The sequence below is a fragment of the Dendrobates tinctorius genome, unplaced genomic scaffold (genome assembly GCF_039654945.1).
Source record: "Dendrobates tinctorius isolate UK_male_01 unplaced genomic scaffold, ASM3965494v1 ptg000020l, whole genome shotgun sequence".
NCBI lineage: Eukaryota > Metazoa > Chordata > Amphibia > Anura > Dendrobatidae > Dendrobates > Dendrobates tinctorius.
Genome location: NW_027361688.1, coordinates 2,611,377 through 2,624,055, shown reverse-complemented (window position 1 = coordinate 2,624,055; position 12,679 = coordinate 2,611,377). Strand labels below are relative to the sequence as shown.

General features: G+C 42.5%; 1 protein-coding gene across 3 annotated transcripts in view; it reads right to left on the bottom strand.

Annotated features, from left to right (window-relative positions):
* The window catches only part of LOC141083279 (aldo-keto reductase family 1 member D1-like), a 42,397-nt gene that overhangs the window by 14,830 nt on the left and 14,888 nt on the right, over positions 1-12,679 (bottom strand). The window lies entirely within an intron of this gene.

Sequence of the window (12,679 nt, the reverse complement as noted above, 5' to 3'; positions counted from 1 at the left end):
TGTTTTGAAACTGTTAAACTGTAAAGCGCTGCGGAATATGTTGGCGCTATATAAATAAAGATTATTATTATTATGTTTGCTGCCCCTCAGATTGGCCACATGGAGGGGGACTGGCCCTTTAAATGGTTCCGTTTGCATTTTTTGCCATATGTACCGTATATTGTATCTCAACATAGAGTCTGATCTGATCTGACAACAGATTGATTATACATCTCCACTGAGTCATAAATGAATGAAATATTTAGGTGGTATATTCCTCTATTGTGTGACAACCCCGAGGCCGATGTGAGTGGAGGAGGTGAATGGGAGTAGTTGACCGTTCATAACCCGATTCCAGTAAACATTGACACTATTGTTACATTCATTACTGCAAATTAACTGGAGGAGAAAATCAGATTGACAAGAGTACAAAAAGGGGGAAAGGTGAATCCTTTGAAAGCTACACATGGCGGAGAGGACCAAGTGACAGAAACATGGTGGTCACTAGGGTTCATGTAGAATTCTCAGAGGATGATGCCTTATACATACGGCTTACACCCTGCTTGCCACATTTCAAGATTCCTTGCTCCACAGAGGTCCTCATTGACACAAAATACTGTATATACTCGAGTATAAGCTGACCAGAGTATAAGCCGAGGCCCCTAATTTTGCCACGGAAAACTGGGTAAGCTTAATGACTCGAGTATAAGCCGGGTGTACATTGTCCCCTCATCCCTGTCCTGCTCTGTGTGGCTCGGCTCCCCCTTCTATGTATGGCTCAGCTCCCTGTCCTCCTCTGTGCTGCACCCATCCTCCGTGCTTCCAGTGCCCTCTGTGCAGCCTCCGTCCTCCTCCATGCTGCATCCGCCCTCCCTACTTCCAATGCCCTCTGTGCAGCCCCCATCCTCCCCCTTCATACTCACCCTACTATGCCGTCGCTGAACGTCCCTGCCTCCTCCGTTGTCCAGCGCTGACAGCTTCTTCCTGCCTTCAGCGGTCACATGGTACCGCTCATTAAGGTCATGAATATGCTTCCACGCCCATAGCCGTCCATATTCATGACCTTAATGAGCGGTACCACGTGACCGCTGAAGGCAGGAAGAAGCTGTCAGCGCTGGGGCAACGAGGTTGCAGGGGACGTTCAGCGAGGCACGGGAGGGGCGAGTATAACTTCCCAGCTACCGGCTCCCCCTCCCCCACTGGTTTCTGCTGAATGACTTGTGTATAAGCTAAGGGGACATTTTCAGCACAAAAAAAAAAAAAAAAAAGTGCTGAAAACCTCGGCTTATACACGAGTATATTCGGAACCTTACTATACATGTTTTTGTTGCCCACCTGCACCCGCAACAGAAGTCTTTGACACAGACCATTCCCGTTTTTGACTTCTTTCCAGATCAAAATAAAGTTACACTGCGGGCAAGACCCATGGTCTCATTTTCTTTTGTGGTGCTGAGGTTTCTACCTCAGCAAGTCCAGACCACGAGTACCTTGATCAAGCACACAATTTCACACACAAAAAAAAAAAAAAAAAAGACAGTGTGCTGGTCTTCTTGTAATTTACTTCTAGATACGGTGAATTTGCTCCAAACAGGACCCAGCTTCATATTTACAGAGTGGTTTAGCGCACAAAGGTTTCCTAGATTATCAATCAGGTGACAATGACAAGGGGGGAATCCAACATTATGGATTGACCAGAAAAAGGACCCTTTCACCGCTTCATAATGGTTAAGGAAATCCAGGCGATATCTCCTAGGTAATCATAGAAGTGTCCTCTCGACTAGGTCTTAGAAAACCAATAGTGACGAGCGAACACGCTCAAATAAAGCGTTACCAGAGTATGCTCAGGTGGCAACAGTGACTTCAGTGTTCTTGAATACCATGCTCGAGTCTCCACCGCTGCATGTTTCGTGGCATTCGATAGCCACAACACATGCAAGGACTGCCCATGCTCGAATAATATGTTCGAGTCCCAGCAGCTGTTCGACAGGGCAACACATGGAGGGATTGCCTAACCCCGCAAAACATGAAACCGCAGGTATTCGAAAATAGCATTCAAACATGCTGAAGTCACTTGTTTAGCACCCGATCGTGCTCAGATAACGCCTTATCTGTGAAAGTTTGCTCATCACTAGAAATGAATGAAATCAGAAGTCAACTTAAGCAGTTAGAGGGTCCTCACCTGGTTTTATAGTATACAACCCCCAATGACCTCACAATTTTTGTAGATCATTAGATCTGTACACAGATATCTTATCTTGTTACCTCTCCCTAAAGCCCCCGTCACACATATTGATCTAGCTAGCGAGATCGCTGCTGAGTCACAAGTTTTGTGACGCACCAGCGAGATTGCTGTGTGTGACACTGAGCAGCCCCCCTGCTGGGTATCGCTGATCGTCCTGGAATGGCCAGGACATTTTTTTGATCGTTGGTCTCCCGCTGGCCAGCACGCATCGCTGCGAGTGACAGGCGGTAGAACAGCGATCAGCGAGCTGGTAAACATCGGGTTTCTAAGGTCATTGGGACCTTGTCACACAGCAGCTATTCTGATGACTCAGACCTCGAAAGGCGTGCTTCAGCGAGTTGCCTTTTCCACGCCCCTCTGCTCCGATGGGTGGCCACCACTGCGCGGTTTGCTTCAGCATCCCTGTCTGAGTCGCTAGTGCGCCATTTATTCATGGATCCACAGTCACTGACGTGGGGACACGCGATTATTGTAACTGTACATGTTAAATGTTATGATTGCATATAATGGATAGCTGACCTATAAAAGGAAACGCTACAAAGATCCTAATTTGAGACCACCAATCGGAGCTGAGGGGGCGTTGGAAAGAAAGCAAAATCACGCCTGCGTCCCCAAGTTCTGAGTCGCCAATGAGGTCGCTCGTCGTTATGGCGTCAATCACAGCGATGCGCGCTGGCCAGCCGGACACCAACGATCAAAACATGGCCTAGGACATTTGAGCACGATCAGCGATATCGCAGTGGGGGGGGGGGGGCGGTCGCCGCTATGTGTCACACATAGCAAGATCGCTGTTGTGTCACAAAACCTGTGACGTATTCAGCGATCTCGCTATGTGTGAAGTACCTTTTAGTCTTGGCATTACCTTAAATATAAAAAGTGTGATATATAAAAAAGTGCAAAAAACAAAAACTATTTTTAATAGACCAAGATTTTTAATGCATATTATACGGTGTTTGAATGCATAAAAAAAATTCAGTTTTCTTAATAGGGTTTTACTTTGCATTTAACATATTTTGTAGATTAATACATTTTCATATCAGACATTTATTTATACCCACAGGACATTTCATAATTGTCTGTTGGCCATGGGTTCCTTCTCCCGGACCTGTGCTCATTCAAAACGTGGCCTTTTCTCACATTATTGGATGTCATGCCCCATTTTCAAGATTTTTTACAGGTCTCAAGGATGGGACCCGCATTTATGGAGGGTGCATAATATTTGATAAAGAAAAAAAAAAAACCTCCCCCACAAAAAAAATAAAAATGCATGTACAAGATTATATCAAAGTTAGTTTCAGTTCAATACAAAAAATGAAACTCATTATATAGAGGGAACCATTTCACATGTTTATTCCAGTTAATGTTTATTATGGCTTACAACTAATGAAAAACCAAATGTCATTATCTCAGTAAATTAGATTAAAAAACCCCTGTAAAGGCTCCTAAGCGTTTAAAAGATCCCTTAGTCTGTTTCAGTAGCTCCACAATCATGGGGAAGACTGCTGACCTGACCGATGTCCAGAAGGCAGTCAGACACACTCCACAAGGAGGGGAAGCCACAAAAAGTCATTGCTAAAGAAGCCAGCTGTTCACAGAGGGCTGTATCCAAGCAGATTAATGGAAAGTCGAGTGGAAGGAAAAAAAAAAAAAAAAAAAAAAAAAAAAAAAAAAAAAAGTGTGGAAGAAAAAAAGTGCACAAGGAACCAGGATAACCACAGCCTTGAAAGGATTATTAAGAAAAGGCCATTCAGTAATGTGGGGGCGATTCACAAGGAGCGGACTGCTGCTGGAGTCATTGCTTCACACCACACACAGACGTATCCAGGACATGGGCTACAAGTGTCGCATTCCATGTGTCAGCCACTCATGACCAATAGACAACGCCAGAAGCTTCTTACCTGGGCCAAGGAGAAAAAGAACCGGACTGTTGTCAGTGGTCCAAGGTGTTGTGTTCAGAAGAAAGTAAATTCTGCATTATATTTGGAAATCGTGGTCCCAGAGTCTGGAGAAAGAGTAGAGGCCACAATCCAAGCTGCTGGAGGTCTAGTGTGAAGCCTCCACAATCAGTGTATTTTGTTATAATCTACTGTATGTGATTATTGTTATGCTGTAATGTCTATTGTCTGTACAAATCCCCTCTGAAATGTAAAGTGCTGCGGAATATGTCGGCGCTATAAAAATAAAATTTATTATATAATCAGTGATGGCTTGGGGAGCCATGTCATCTGCTGGTGTAGGTTCACTGTGTTTTATCAAGACCAAAGTCAGCGCAGCCATCTACCAGGTAATGTTAAGAGCACTTCATGCTTCCCTCGGACGACTAGCTTTTTGGAGATGGAAATGTCATTCTCCAGCAGGACTTGGCCCTGTTCACACTGCCAAAAGTACCAATACCTGGTTTACACACAACAGTATCACTGGGCTTGATTGGCAGCAAACTCCCTGACCTTAACTCCATGGAGAATCTATGGAGTATTGTCAAGAGGAAGATGAGAGACACCAGACCCAACAATGCAGACGAGCTGAAGGCTGCTATCAAAGCGACCTGGGCTTCCATAACCCCTCAGCAGTGCCACAGGCTGATCGCCTCCATGCCACGCCGCATTGATGCATTAATTGATGCAAAAGGAGCCCCGACCAAGTACGGAGTGCATTTACTGATCATACATTACAGTAGGACAACATTTCAGATTTTAAAGTCATTTTTCAGGCTGGTGTTAAAGTATTCTAATTTACTGAGATAATGACTTTTGGGTTTTCAATGGCTGTAAGCCATAATCATCAACATTACCAGAAAAACACGTGAAATAGATCACTCTGTGTAATGACTAATATACGAGTTCCACTTTTTGTATTTAAGAACTGAAATTCACTTTTTGATGATATTCTAATTTTGTGAGAAGCACAGTTGTGCTCAAAAGTTTACATACCCCGGCAGAATTTTTTGCTTTTTTGACCTTTTTTTTCCAGAGACTATGAACGATAACACCAAACCTTTTTCTCCACTCATGGTTAGTGGCTGGGTGAAGCCATTTATTATCAAACCAATGCGTTTTCTCCTTTTAAATCATGACAACCCAAAACATCCAAATGACCCTCCTCAAAAGTTCACATACCCCATTTCTTAATACCGTGTATTAACCCTTTCTGAGGAAGCATGGTTTGCGAAACACGCGTAAAAGGGGGTATATAGGTAAATACATGACCATGTCTGTCATCTCTTGAACTTCATGTCATCTGTTTCTTTGCCTCTGATCTCTGCCCCTGCAATTGAGCACTAGCTCTAATGGTTGAATATTAGGGGCATTTATTTGGTGCAAGGGAATTCTAATGTTCTATATGCCGTGTGGTCCTGAATGCATTGCCACTTTGTAGCACATGCACCTACTTCTGATGTGATTTATATATGTATATTGATACAATTGTTATTTTCTTATCTTATACACTTTATTGGTAACCTTTATGCACTTGCACTTTATAGAAAAAAAAAAAAAAAAATCACAGTGCAAATTTATAAATATATTTGTTATAGTTACCATTTGATCTGTTTTCTGTATGACCTCTCCTTTCTTCACTTGTTTTTATATCTCGTTATTGAGCTAATAAAATATTTTTGGTTTATAATGGATTGTTGTTTATGGGAGTAATTTTTGTAGGTTTATAGTTTTCAGAGTCCCAGTATTTCAGCTATTATTTGTGGGTTTTTCCATTGCATACTCAATTTTCCTGGCAGCTGTGGACGAAATTTTTGTTGGTCTACCTGACCGTGGTTTTGTTTTTACAGAGCCCCCAATTTTCCATTTGTTAATCAGTGTGAATGTTGCTGAATGGCAATGTCAATTCCTTTTACATCTTTTTGCATCCCTTTCCTGTTTTATACAGTTCAACTACCTTTTCCCGTAGATCCGTTGACAATTCTTTTGCATTCCCCATGACTCACAATCCAGAAACGTCAGAGGCTGGATGAAAGATGCAAGAGTCTATCTGGATCCCAGAAACTCAACTTTTATGCACACACACTGATTACAAGCAAACAGGTCACAGGTGAGGGATGTTACCTTTAGAAGCCATTCAAAACCAATTTGTGCCAACTTCTGTGCATGGTATCAGGCCAAAATTATCAGGGTATGCAAACTTTTGATCAGAGTCTTTTGGATGTTTTGGGTTGTCATTATGGTTTAAAAAGAGAAAAACACAGTTGTTTAACAATAAATGGCTTCACCCAACCACTAACCATGAGTGGAGAAAACGTTTTGGTGTTATCATTTATATTCTCTGAAAAAAGGCCAAGAACGCAAAAATTCTGCCAGGGTATGTAAACTTTTGAGCACAACTGTATAACTAATGCAAGAAGGCAAGGTTTGATATGCAAAAGTTGAAATGATCTATATTACTATAAAGAAAATAAATGAATTGCTAGAAATTGACGCTTACTGGCACAATCACATGATGTAATAAGTGAATTTGTCTGCAGTGCTCAGAGGTGCGACTAGTAGTTTGAGACATCCAGGAGAGACCATGGGGGAATATCCGATTAGTTTTTATAGCTTACTATTACGCTTCATTTATACGTCTGACATACGACACTACTCCATACAGAGAGTTTATTCATTGACCGTAAGCCTTTTTTTGGGGAGGGGGTGGGGAGTAATGAGTAAAATTTCAGGTGAAAACTAGCAAAAAATATATACCGTATATACTTGAGTATAAGCTGACCCTGAGCATAAGCCGAGGCACCTCCTTTTGCCACGAAAAACTGGGTCAGCTTATTGACTAGAGTATAAGCCGGGTATGCATTGTCCCCTCATCCCTATGTGGTATGCATAGCTCCCCTGTCATTGTGTATTTATGGCTCCCCCGGTCCCTATCCTGCATGCATGGCTCTCCAGTCTTCCCTCTCCTTTTATGCATGGCACCTTATCCCCCTCTTTTTTTCATGTGGTCAATTGGGGGGAGGGGAGGCATGTTTGGCATCTGCGAACTCGCAGCAACCTGGAGAAGTATAGCGGCAGGTCAGTTATAGCATTTAGTGAACGTCAAAAAATAAAGCCGTGAAGGTGTTAATAGAACCACCACAGAAAGACAGCATCATCCAGAAGCCATCCTTACCAATATCAGCAGTACTGCTCATAAAGTGGAGTGAAGCTTTGAGACCGTAGTGAAAACAGACCTACAAGCCGCAAGTCTGTTGGCTAACCAGACAAAAGTCACGGCCCTCAAAAGGTGTATATACCAGTGAAAGCCCATCAAGTCGAGCCGTAAGGCAGAGGCAGCCGAAGAAAACCCCGGACCTGAGGTGGCAGAATAGTCAACAACTATGAAGCAGCCGGAAAACCTTCAGGCAGGCCAAACACGAGACATGAGGTGGCATGACAAACCTGAGGCCATCCTAGAGGCGGCCGGCCCGAAACAAGCCATGAGAACAGGATCTGTTGACAAGACAGGTTCTTTAAACTAGAAGTGCCAGGCTGCAAGACTACTGAAAACATTAAATGTAAATGTAGTTTCTCCCTGACTGATGTTCATATTTCACTGACCATTCTTACTAGTGGTTGCTATACAACACACTATGGTGTTTTAGATTCATGGCTGCTCCAGCCATATGCTGCTCAAGGCCCATACATCCAAAGGACAGGAAACCACATAAAAAAAAGCAACTCTGCTTCCTCCTATTTTGTGCTCTTGGCTTCCTGTCCACTGATCAGGACAGATCCTACTCTCTCAGGTATGGTCATGGATGAGGGGAATAATAATATATATATATATATATATATATATATATATATATATATATATATATATATATATATATATATATAGCGGTAGAGGTCAGGGGGGCTGTGTGTGGCCGGTTATGTTCTTCCACATAAAACTCGCCCAACCATGCAATTATAGATTGTATGCACTGGGGTAGGGAACAGAACATGAGGAGCTGGACTGGGCCTTTCTCGAAATGTTGCCAAAAAAGCCAGGTGGCCAACATTCTCCTGATATTTGCCAAACCCATCCATCAGGTTGTCAATTCACACTTCCTTCTCAGCATAACAGGCGTCCTCTGCTCCAGTGTCCAGTGGTGGTGGCTTTACACCACTCCATCCAACACTTCATTGTGCTTGGTGATGTACAGCTGCATGCAGATGCACGGCCATAAAGGTCCCGGCCGGGGCGCAGTTTTTGTGCTGATGTTATACCAGAGGAGGTCTGGACTCTATAGTTATGAAGTCAGAAGAGCGTTGGTGATCTATAGGCGGTAGGTGACACCGATCTGTAACTTTACAGCTTCTCCAAAATGCTGTGTTTCCTTTCGCTTCTCAATAATATCACACACAGTTGATCATGGAAAATTTTGGGTAGAAAATAAATAAATCATGATCTGACTGGTCACAACCCGGACGTCCTATTACAGGAGCATGCCTGAATTCAGCAAGCTTTTTAGAATGACCACACGGTCACGTCTCTGAAGGTGGATGGCACGGCGAGGTGTCAGATTTTATACATCTGTGGTAATAGGACTGAATGAAAATTACGAAGACCCGTGCCCCAATACTTTTCTACATAGAAGCCCCAATTCTTATGAACTTTGTGCATTTTCTTTGTTTGTACCCAATTCATTATTCTATTTATGCTTTTTTTGTTGTTTAATAGTCTATTTTACTTGTGATCTTTTTTTGCTTTGTGGGCAGAGTTTAGCAATTACAGATGTTTTCGGGCAATTCATCAAATACGACTTTTGAAAAAAGGACTCCGTCAGCACAGAATGACTGTTGAAACCAAGTACAGGCACTCGCGCCAATCAACTAACTACACCTTCCCATATGCTTGGTTTCCATCCGTCCCCGTTAGTGATGAGCGAAGGTGCTCCAATAAGGTGTTATGCTAAAGAAACTATCTTCAGCGTGCTCGGACACTATGTTCGAGTCCCCGCGGCTGTTCAACAGTCGTAACACATGCAGTGATTGACTAACAAACAGGCAGTCCATACATGTGTTGTGGCTGTCGAACAGCCACGGGGACACGAACATTTTTCGAGCATGCCGAAGATATTCTATTAACACGAGCATGCTCAGATAAGATCTTACCTAAGCATGCTCACTCATCACTAGTTCGCACTGAAGGGGGTTAAGCAGAATATCCCTTTAATGCCACTTCCCCTTTAACCCCTTCACTACCAAGGGTGGTTTGCACGTTAACTACCGGGCCAATTTTTACAATTCTGACCACTGTCCCTTTATGAGGTCATAACTCTGGAACGCTTCCATGGATCCCGGTGATTCTGACATTGTTTTCTCGTGACATATTGTACTTCATGTTAGTGGTAAAATTGCATTCAAATAACTTGCGTTTATTTGTGAAAAAAACGGAAATTTGGCAAAAATTTTGAAAATTTAGCAATTTTCCAACTTTGAATTTTTATGCCCTTAAATCACAGCGATACGGCACACAAAAAACTTAATACATAACATTTCCCACGTGTTTACTTTACATCAGCACAATTTTGAAACCAAAATTTTTTTTTGTTAGGAAGTTATAAGGGTTAAAAATTGACCAGCGATTTCTCATTTTTGCAACACCATTTTATTTTCAGGGACCACTTCACATTTGAAGCCACTTTGAGGGGTCTATATGATAGAAAATACCCAAAAGTGACACCATTCTAAAAACTGCACCCCTTAAGGTGCTTAAAACCACATTCAAGAAGTTTATTAACCCTTTAGGTGCGTCACAGGAATTTTTTGAATATTAAAAAAAAAATGAACATTTAACTTTTTTTCACAAAAAAAATACTTCAGGTTCAATTTTCTTTATTTTACCAAGGGTAACAGGAGAAATTGGACTGCAAAAGTTATTGTGCAATTTGTCCTGAGTACGCTGATACCTGATATGTGGGGGGGAACCACTGTTTCGGCGCATGGCGGACCTCAGTAGGGAAGGAGCGCCGTTTGACTTTTTCAATGCAAAATTGGCTGGAATTCAGATCGGACGCCATGCCGCGTTTGGAGAGCCCCTGATGTACCTAAACAGTGGAAACCCCCCCCAAGTGACCCCATTTTGGAAACTAGACCCCCCAAGGAACTTATCTAGATATGTGGTGAGAACTTTGAACCCACAAGGGCTTCACAGAAGTTTATAACGTACAGCGGTACAATTAAAAAATCATTTTTTCCACAAAAATGATCTTTTCACCCCCAATTTTTATTTTTCCAAGGGTAACAGGACCCTAAAAGTTATTGTGCAATTTGTCCTGAGTACGCTAATACCCCATATGTGGGTGTAAATGACTATTTGGGCGCATAGCAGAGCTCGGAAGGGAAGCAGCGCCATTTGACGTTTTTGGCTAGAATTGAGATCGGACACCATGTCGCGATTGGAAAACCCCTAATGTACCTAAACAGTGGAAACCCCCCACAAATGATCCCATTTTGGAAACTAGACCCCCTGAGGAACTTATCTAGATGTGTGGTGAGCACTTTGAACCCCCAAGGGCTTCACAGAAGTTTATAATGCCCAGGCATGAAAATAAAAAAATCATATTTTTTCCACAAACATGATCAATTAGTCCCCAATTTTTTTATTTTCCCAAGGGTAACAGGAGAAATTGGACCCCAAAAGTTGTTGTCCAATTTGTCCTGAGTACGCTGATACCTCATATGTGGGAGAAAACTACTGTATGGGCACACGTCGGGGATCGGAAGGGAAGTAGTGACGTTTTGGAATGCAGACTTTGATGGATTGGTCTGCGGGTGTCATGTGCGTTTGGAGAGCCCCTGATGTACCTAAACTATTGAAACTCCCCACAAGTGACCCCATTTTGGAAACTAGACCCCCCACGGAGCTTATCTAGATGTGTGGAGAGCACTTTGAACCCCCAAGTGCTTCACAGAAGTTTATAACGCCTGGGCGTGAAAATAAAAAAAACATTTTTTTCCGCAAAATTATATTTTTGCCCCCAATTTTTTATTTTCCTAAGGGTAACAGGAGAAATTGGACCCCAAAAGTTGTTTTGTAATTTGTCCTGAGTAGGCTGATACCCTACATGTGGGGGTAAAACACTGTTTGGGCACATGGCAGAGCTTGGAAGGGAAGGAGCACCATTTGACTTTTTCAACGCAGAATTGGCTGGAATTGAGATCAGACGCCATGTTGCCTTTGGAGAGCACCTGATGTGCCCAAACAGTGGAAACCCCCCAATTATAACTCCAACCCTAACCTCAACACACCCCTAACCCTAATCTGAGCCCTAGCCCTAACCCTAGCGGGAAAATGGAAATAAATACATTTTTTAAATTTTATTATTTTTCCCTAACTAAGGGGGTGATAACGGGGGGGTTTGATTTACTATTTATGGCGGTTTTTATGTTTGGCAGCTGTCACACGCTAAAAGACGCTTTTTATTGTAAAAGTAGTTCTTGCATCACCACATATCGTGAGCTATAATTTTTCCGTATTTTGACCCACCGAGTCATGTGAGGTCTTATTTTTTGCGGGACGAGTTGACGTTTTTATTGGTACCATTTTCGGGCACGTGACATTTTTTGATCGCTTTTTATTCCGATTTTTGGGACGCAGAATGAACAAAAACCAGCATTTCATGAATTTCTTTTGGGGGGGGTGCGTTTACACCGTTCCGCGTGCGGTAAAATTGATAAAGCGGTTTTATTCTTCGGGCCAGTACGGTTACAGCGATACCTCATTTAGGTCGTTTTTTTATGTTTTGTCGGTTTTTTTGCAATGAAAACAATTTTATATAAAAAATTATTATTTTTGTATCGCTTTATTCTGCGAACTATAACTTTTATTTTTTTGCGGATGACGCTGTATGGCGGCTCCTTTTTTGCGGGACAAGATGACGTTTTCAGCGGTACCATGGATATTTATATGTGTCTTTTTGATCGCGCGTTATTGCACTTTTTGTTCAGTGGTATGATAATAAATCATTTTTTGCTTCGTTTTTTATTTTTATTTTTTAAGGGGTTCGCTAAAGGGGTTAACTAATGGGACAGTTTTATAGGGCAGGTCATTACGGACGCGGCGATACCAAATATGTGTACTTTTATTGTTTTTGTTTTTTTATTTTGAAAAAATGGATTGGGGAATATTTTTTTTTTTTTTACTAATTTATTTAGCGATTTTTTTAAAATTATTTTTAACACTTTTTTTTTTTTTTTTACTTTATTACCTTGTCCCAGGTGGGACATCACTGTCCTGTGACAGATCGCTGATCTGTCACATCACAGATCACTGTGACAGATCAGCGATCTGTCACAGGCACTGCTGCAGACTTCCTCATGCCTGCGCTTTGCAGGCACTGAGGAAGCCAGCTTCCTCAGGCCCCCGTCGCCATCTTGGATTCGGGGGCCTGGAGGAAAGGAGCCCCCCGCAGCAGCGCTGCACATTGCGCTGCTGTGGGGGGCTCAGGGAAGCACGGAGGGAGCCCCCTCCCTGCCGATGCTTCCCTTT